This window comes from Dreissena polymorpha, chromosome 11, assembly GCF_020536995.1.
Source record: "Dreissena polymorpha isolate Duluth1 chromosome 11, UMN_Dpol_1.0, whole genome shotgun sequence".
In the NCBI taxonomy this organism is placed as follows: Eukaryota; Metazoa; Mollusca; class Bivalvia; order Myida; family Dreissenidae; genus Dreissena; species Dreissena polymorpha.
The window spans coordinates 62177295-62186387 of NC_068365.1; the positions used below are offsets into that span (position 1 = coordinate 62177295).

General features: G+C 35.8%; 1 long non-coding RNA gene across 1 annotated transcript; it reads left to right on the forward strand.

Moving 5' to 3' along the window:
• The first annotated feature begins 3054 nt into the window (after nucleotides 1-3054).
• LOC127850381 (uncharacterized) lies at nucleotides 3055-5779 on the forward strand. Its single transcript, XR_008035271.1, has 2 exons — nucleotides 3055-3305; nucleotides 4510-5779. It is a non-coding gene; the product is annotated as an uncharacterized LOC127850381 (long non-coding RNA).
• The last annotated feature ends 3314 nt before the right edge of the window (nucleotides 5780-9093 follow it).

Here is a 9093-nt window from a genome sequence, read left to right on the forward strand (position 1 = left end):
GCTGTCCGCTATAAAATCGTCCAATTGTTGTGGTCCCAGTTAGCTCCTGAACATAATTGCTGGTCAGAGACTATGCTGGTACGATAAGGTTTAAGACCCAATAGTTTCGCATATCGTTGCTCATATAATACAAACCCACAATTTTCTCGCTGTGATATTTTCATTAAAGAAAACAAAAAACTGATTTTATCCATTGATGTCATCTTCACGGAAAGTAATTCTTTACAGTGTAGCAAACATTTAAATCAACATTTTTTAACGATAAATTAATATAAATCCGCAGTATCTCGTTTCAATTGCTGACAAATCTTTTCATCGAACCATTTCTCTTCTCGCCATTAACCAAGATTAATCTAATCGACCACATTACAATACAACCTGGCATGACACCGTTGTTGGGTAAAGTTAATATTCCTTAAAAGAAGTGTCAAGTTACAAACGTATTGACACCAAATAGAACATAAATATAAACTTTCTGACACCAAATAGCAAATATAAAGATCGAATTAGAAGATCAATAAGCGTATCAAAATTGGTGTTTAAAGCTTAATGACTATAAAGCGATAATTAAATAATTAAGTTACGGATATTTATTTCAATGCAAACTAACACAAGATAATGCATTATGAGTTATTCTCGTCACACAAGATGTTAAATATTAACTTAGCCTACTGATTATAATAAAACACATCTCTGCATTTCAGTGAAATCTTCAGTCAAATAAAGACAAAGAACATTACTACTTGTTATCATCCAAGACAAAAATGAGTCGCGTCATACGAAGATAGGTCGTATGCCATATAAGAACAGCGTAGCTCCAGACTAGCCTGCGCCTTCTCACAGTCTTCAGGAGCTACCTTGTCCGCTATGCATTCAGGCAAGGTTTCATGGTCCCGTGTTAGCATGCCACTGCTCATATCATCAAAAACGTATCAACCAATTAACTAACATACGAGCCGACACAGCAATAGCAACTATTCAACATACTGTCATTCGAACAATCTACATGCCTTTAATCCAACCAAACAAATTACTCACAGTCAAGTCATAACCGTAACAGATCAGAGTACGAAAGACAATGCAGTTTATTTCCTGTTTTATTTTATCTAACAAACTGAGCCCCCGTTTAAGAGTTTCAAGTTGCTGCATGTGACAGGATCAATTGACAAGAATGCAGAAATGTAGATGAGCAGTTACCAAACAGATTAAATCGACTTGTGACGATAGCAAATGACTCGTCTTTAATCCGTTAACCAGTCTTATTTGACAGCAATCTCCACGCAGAGTTGCCGTTCCTTGCTCTCACATACAACTCTGCATAAGGCTCAGCACGCCATTTTGTCTACCAAATAGCTAAAACCGAACAAACGCATACAATGTATATTTGTGTGGATATTTAAGATCGCATGCATTTAATTAAGAAATATGACTTTTAAATGTACGATAAATCGTGCAAAAACTTGTGAGTTTTAATGCAACTCTTTGGAACTATTTTATTGCCCATTTACACAGATGTAAACAATCCACGCACTTCATAAATGTAAACAATTGTACATATTTTTTATTGAGTGACGTTAGGCATTGTTTCGACGTATTTATGTATGTTGGTTTCTTAACATAAAAAAACATATCAATTTTATAATAATTAATTAAGACTGATATAAGATATCATGGCACTGTAAAACCATTAAATTTCGTGTGGTACGAATTTTCGTGGATTTCGTTGTTCCGCTGAACCACGAATTCAAGTACCAACGATTATTTTTACATTTTTAATCCGAAATCGGTCCTTTCCGAATGTCATTGCCGACATTCTCTATTGTTTTTGGTTATCTGAGATATTTGATTGAGATATGCAAGGTAATACAATATGTTGTTTTCTTAATAAGTGTTTGGGTAATAATACTTTTTAAATCAAGCACGGAATTTGAACTGTACATCAACGATTTTTCTCTTATACGTGACGTCGTCAAATTAACAGTTTGCAGAATCATCACATATGTCAATTAGTGCCAATTAAAGTAAAAAGAGACATAACGGTTTTCACACCTGTATTTTGGGGACCTTATTACTCATAGAGGACTGATTGAGCAGAGAATTGCAAATATTGTCAAAACAACATTGATGGTCATTATCGAGCGGGGACCCACAAGATCGCCGCTTATTCGCTCTTATCGACAATTATCGGCAACACTTTCATGCTTCAGTGCACATTAATCACAAGCCTTGCTGTCAACACACATTAGCAGATTATTCTTCGTTATTACTCTGGTTGTCTAAGACAAGTTTAGTTATTATGACTGTCAATCTTTCCCGAAAATTTGAAATCCACGAAATTACGTGTCAACGAATTAGTTGTTTTTTATTAAACCACGAAATTTCATACCGACGAATTTCTATACGTGTACAGTATGAGATGGTTTTCTTTAATGCAGTTAATGCAATGTAACCGTCGTGCAACAGATTGTTTAGTATACTGTAACCTCAATGATGAACGCTTGGAATGATCATGACATGAATGAGACGCTTTCATAACAATAGTCCGTTCTGAGCCCAACACAGAGGTGAATGTAATGTGACCGTCGTGCAAGAGATTGATTTGACAGATCCACGCTCCGAGAAAACGAGGCTTAATGCACGTGCTAAACGAGTCTCCCCAGAGAAGCCTATGCAGATCTGCACAGTTTAATCAGGGACGACACCTTTCGCTTTATTCGTAGTTAATATTGCATGTCCATGCTTTGTTATGTTCTGATGTACACCTTTAACTTTTGACTTCGCGAACGTGTGCATTCTTCACAAATCAATCAAACCGAAAAATGTAATTTGATAATAATTACTTCTGGCACACTTTATGAAAGTTATACGCATTTACGCAGTTGGCATAGTTCACTTTATAAAGGCTTGCAGATGTTTTAAGTATTGTGTACACACAGGATAAACGTCAGTCGCTTTTAATTAGCTTTATAAACTTATCGTATTTAAAATATGTATCCTTAAGAAAACATTGGCAGGATAACTGTTTAATATATTTACACTTCATTGTCGGCTGTTGATTAAATGGACTTACTTTGGCGGTGGAACTGGGGTTAAAACTAATCTTAAATAATCTTGAATAAACAACAGCGTGCCGATAGCAATTGAAAAATTCGGAAACGATTTATTAATATTGAAGTATTGACGGAATGACACAGAGAATCGACAACTATTGGCGATAAATTATTTATAAGAGCGTTAAACTACATGCAGTGAGTTAACATTTCGAATTTGGATTAGTCAACCATAGATATCTCATTCGAAACAAGGTATGTAATAAAGCAAACCATATGTGTACAATACAATATACGTTCAAAATATCAGAATCACTCTTACGTATTATATGAACACACCGTAACGTTATGCAACTATTTTAATACGCGGTAGTAAAACTTTTTATTATTTTAAGAACGTCAGTACATACACCAATTGTGAGAAGGAATGTGTAATTATGTAATACATTTTATATAAAGCAACATAAATACCAACACGATGGCACTGGTTTAGAATTATATATACTTTTTGAAAACATTCACATAGCTAGCATATAAACAGACTTATTGCGAGCAGTGTATTGATCACACATGTCAAAAGTCTGTTTGAAATTAAATAAAAATTCAATACTTCTATGAATATTAACCGCGTTCGGATATTTGAGACTCAACCATGCTTGTTTACACACGCTAATTAATTGTAAAAGTGTCCAGTTTATTTATTAAAGTTGGCGAGCAATATTTGTCGTAACAAATTTACTGACTTTTATTAATGTTAACTGATCCGCTTAATGTTTAAATAGTATATTACACGTATTGATCATTTGTATGATGGCGATTCCAATATACATATACATCTATTAATACATTACCATCGTTGTGTTAGGGTTATGGCACATGTGATGTTCGAGGTTGGTGGTATTTACCAATCTTACCGATTAGATACGAGCCTCCTTTGGGGGAAACTGGGTTAAAAGCATGTTCGTAAAGTGTCATCCCAGGTTAGCATCTGCGGTCCGCAAAGGTTTATCGCGGACGGCACGTTCCGCCTTTAGTGTAGTTTTTGTTTACGTTAAATGAATTCTCTTTTCAGAGACAATTCCATATTAGACGGAAATTGTCGTCCATTATTAGTCTGTGTGGACATGCATTAGGTCTCGTTTCGTCGTCCCTTATTAGTCTGTTTGGACATGCAGTAGGTATTGTTGTGTCGTCCCTTATTAGTCTGTTTGGACATGCAGTAGGTCTCGTTGTGTCGTCCCTTATAGATCTGTTTGGACATGCAGTAGGTCTCGTTGTGTCGACCCTTATTAGTCTGTTTGGACATGCAGTTGGTCCCGTTTTTCCTAAGCGAGGCACATATTCATATAAAAATGTTATCAATCTTAATTGAAAATTGACCCGCTGTCGGATGATTGCATGGGTCACATTTTAAAAACTTGTATTGAATGTGCACTGTAAAAATTTCCTCTTGTTCCAGGACCAAACATGTCGAAGGCAAATTCTCGAAATATTCCAATGAACCATTTGAGATCCAGGAAAGAAATATTGCCTAAAATTGTACAGCTGGGACATTCACTTCCTGCGCGATTTCCGGACGAACTTGACATCTGGACACCAGTCGAAGTAGTCGACAATGACAGAAATATAAAGACTGCGCGAACACTACCATCCCGTACCCGAGAAGCATCGTCTAAATGTAGGAAGTATCGAAATTTATTTGAATATAGTCAACATAACGAGGATACATTTGAATTAACACGCGGGTTGTGGAAAATGCCGAGCATAGGTAATAACTTTCTACCGTTCCGGAAATGTAACTCACGAAAGACGTCTGATGCTCAAGAAGATATAGCTCTGTACAGACCCAAATTTCACCGCTGTATAAGCAGACTGGTACACGAACACACTGTGATTTTACCACCCATCGAAACGTCAGAACGCGTCAAAAGTAACGTGTTTGATCCTTCAAATCTGCACGAGAAAATATACGTGTTTCGGCGCTACAAAGGGACTGGACAACGAGAACGCTTCGTGCGAGATGAAATGCACGTTCCCGACATATATCCACAGTGTTTCACGTGCCGAGAATGTCAGAAACAATACACGTCCGAAGTGTACTCACAGTCATTAACAAAACGGAAAAGTAAGTCTCCCGCATGCTTGTCAATATTGGCTTCATATTTAGAAAGCAATAAAACGGTCCCCACTAGTAAGTCGGGTAAACGACGGACGCTGCAACGTCAGCATTGTGACGTTCTCGGTGAACGATACTGCAAGTCGTGTAAGGAGCTACGCAACAAGGGAATCTCTCGACAGATTGAAAACTCACTTATTAACAATAATAAGCTCGCGAATGTACATTACACGCAGCGTTATTAAGGGCACTTAGCATCACATCCTCCTCCTTATCATCATCATCATCAGCAGCAGCAGCAGCAGCCGTGTTTTGGTTATATAAGTGTTATATATATTTTTAAGTCTTGTTGTACGCGATAAGGGACGAAAGGCAAAATTAGGCATTGTTTTGCTAAACAAGTTACCTATATATTTTTTCTATTTACACGAACTATGAACTATTCTTTTACAAAAAGTATTTTAGTGAATTAATATATGGTAACCATTTTCGAGTTTTTCATGCAAAACACATTGTCTGCTTTGTTCGTGTGCCATATCTGTTTGTTAGGTTAAGTTTTCGCATGTTGAGAAATGTTGTGTATTTTTGTGGCTAAATCAAATTTCTGACTTCACATGTTTTCCAATTTCGCTCTGTTTCTTAATCTCTATTTCGTTTCGTTTGAATAACAAACGGTAATAACTAAACATTTATTAAGATATGACAATTAAGCTTGTTATACGTATTCGTATTCTGTTAAATTCGAGTAGCATATCAATGATCTTCTTTGATATCGAATGGTGGATGACAGGTTATGAAAAGTATTACAATTAAAAGTATTATCTTACATTATTACCATATAAAGAGCGATGGGCGGTTTATGAACACAATGTTGTTAAAAAAGGTAAATCGTTCGGACTTAGCAGTTTTTTTATTATTCAAGCGCCTGTATATCTTGCATACCTGTCAAAGCATTTTGTTATCATCTTGCAACAAAATTAAAATACTATGAAACAAGATTTTATACATCGCTAGAATTTGAATTGCATATTTGATTTGTTTTCCTTTTAAATTTATAATTTTATATAATAACAAACGTTATAAAATATAATACGCATTTTCACGGTAAGTAATTTTGATTTAACACATATGAAAATGAATCGTTATTTCATACATCGCAAGAATTTGAATCGCATATATGAATCTTTTTGCCTTTTAAATCTATAATTTGACATAAAAACACACGTTAAATAAACATAATACGCATTTTCACGGTAAGTCATTTTGATTTAACAAAAATCAAAATGAATTGTTGTATTGAAGAACACAATACACGTTTAGTTGAAAAGGTACATTTCTGACGGCTTCTACTTCGAGCATTGCAGTTTCAAGTATAGGATCCATATATATAGATCAATGTGCCTGACAATAAAACATCTTTATACATATTTTGACCATGCTCTATGAAAAGAGGGTTTAATGCATATGCGTAAAGTGTCGTCCCAGATTAGCCTGTGCAGTTCGCACAGGCTAATCCGGGACGAGACTTTCCGCCGAAACTTGATTTTTTTCTATGCAGGGACTTTCTTTAAACAGAAAATATCATAAAACGGAAAGTGTCGTCACTGGCAAGCCTGTGTTGACTGCACAGGTTTATCTGGGATGACATTTTACGCACATGAGGTAAACCGTTTTTCAACAGAGCACGGCTCATTTGTATACAACGAGCTTGAAGAAGTTTCATGCATCCTGACATTATCTCTAATGGCAAACAGTGATGTTGCATTCAAAGTCATACTTATATAATCGTTATGTCTTGCATAGTAATTTTAGCGTTGTATTGTTTGTCTTAGTATAAAACTACATACAAGAAGTCATTGCATACCGAGAAACAAATATGAACTGCAAACATATAATCTCAGTTGTGGCAGTGAACTCTTCAGGAGCATGATCATAACCTTGAACGTCGTAAACCATCCATATTGGGATGACTACATCTCGGTTACCTAATAACGTTGTTGTGTTGGATGTTTTCAAGGAAGTAAAAACCATGAGCTTTAAATCGATCTGAAAAAAATAAAATCAGTATTCAATCTAGTTACCAATTAACACGCGATGTTTTACGCTACAAATGTATGATATTAAATGTACACATAAAATTTGAATGTTAAATAAAACAAGGTTCCAGTTGTTCGCACATAAACAAACATGTCATGTTGGTGTTCTTACTTCTGCAATCTTGTGTAACGGCGGCTTTGAAAGTCGCCGGCATGTGGAAACATCAACACCAATTTCATTAACCGTCATGTGTCGTATCAGCGCTGATATTTCTCTTTCGTATGTGTTGTCTAGTTTGCGCCCATCAACCCATTAATATTCCAGACAGATATGCTAGTAATCATCCACCATATGAACGCCTTCGCACTGACAGTGCATATTCGATGAAGTACTTCTTGGAAAAAACTACAGTACTACAGCGATTTATATTAAGTGCGTGAGGAAGTCCTTGACGCACAAAGATGAGCTGTATGTTGATTATTTCCTGAAATTTATTTATGTTAGTAAAAGCAACATGTATAACAGGTCAATATATAATAAATGACTTGGTTGTGGTTAGATTATGTGTTATCGGTACTTATTGAGAAACTGGGTACACCTCAGTCCTTACGTAAACATTTAAACCTTGTTGTCATCTAAACATTTTGACATCTTAATGAATGATATTCAGTAAGGACTTAAGAGTTACACGCTTATTGCAATCAACATTCATCTGACTAAATCGCGCTGAATGAATATTCGTTATGGTCTGCTCCAATGCCTGCGTATTTTGTGGTGATTTACAATAATGGAAGCGACCAAACTATTAAATTAATCTATTCTGCAAACCAATTTTGTTTTCAAACAGTACTATCACTGAGCAACTTTATTTCAAGGTAACGCTGAGGAATTCTTTAGCGAACGCCTCCGCGCAGCAGATAGATACGGAAAAGCGATCAACAAAGCTGTAGTAAGTCTGGCATTGGGAAGCCTTTACAGCTACGGCAAGGTAATATTCTGATTTGCCTTTCCAATGCGGTTCCCCCAGTTGTTATCGGCTTGTTCACTTGTTTGCTTTGTGTCTCACAGTTTTGCAACCGGTCTCTTGTCATATATTGAACCGCATTATATAATAATGTTACTGTCCTGCTGGGGCAGCTTAAGTTTCTCTCTATACGTATTGGGGCATATAAAGAAAAGTTTGTTAAATAAATTAATATCGACATGCAAGTATCTGTATGCAAAAATATACTTGCGTTGTTTATAGAAGCAGCACACATATTTTTTCAGTAATCATTTTTACTTAAATGTGTATGTCTGTATATTAGCAGGAAAACCTGAAAGAAGGCCTTTTCAAATACACAGCAGCTCTACGTAATTAGAAAAGATCTGGAAAAACCTTATACAAGGCAACCGCTTATCAACGGATCGGGTATAACCTTATGCTCCAGGATCTAAATGAAGAGGTTATTTGGTAACTTTCAAATGCCACTAATGATTTGCAATTAAAGTAAAACCATGAATCAATACTTCTACACAAACAACAACGTACTACTATCAAGTTCATGCAAGCTTTATGCCGAAAGTAGCTTCTTGATGCATAGATATAATAATTTTAGAACAGCTTCATGCTTTTCGTTTTTATTGACTGCTCTGCGTAGAAAGAGTTTATTATACTGTTATGGAACACTGTCGTTTCAGTAACTTCGAGAAATCATTGGCTATTTCTAGTTTCTCCAGGAGGCAATTTCATAGTTTAGTTTTACAGTCGTTGAACAGTCTCGGAATAACCTTGGGACAGTTAGGTCATTGTAATAAAGTTGAAGACAGGCAACTTAAATTGTATGATATTCACACTGTTGAGTATGGTTGTCATGTTAATAGCTGTGTTGTTGAAGATACAATGGAATC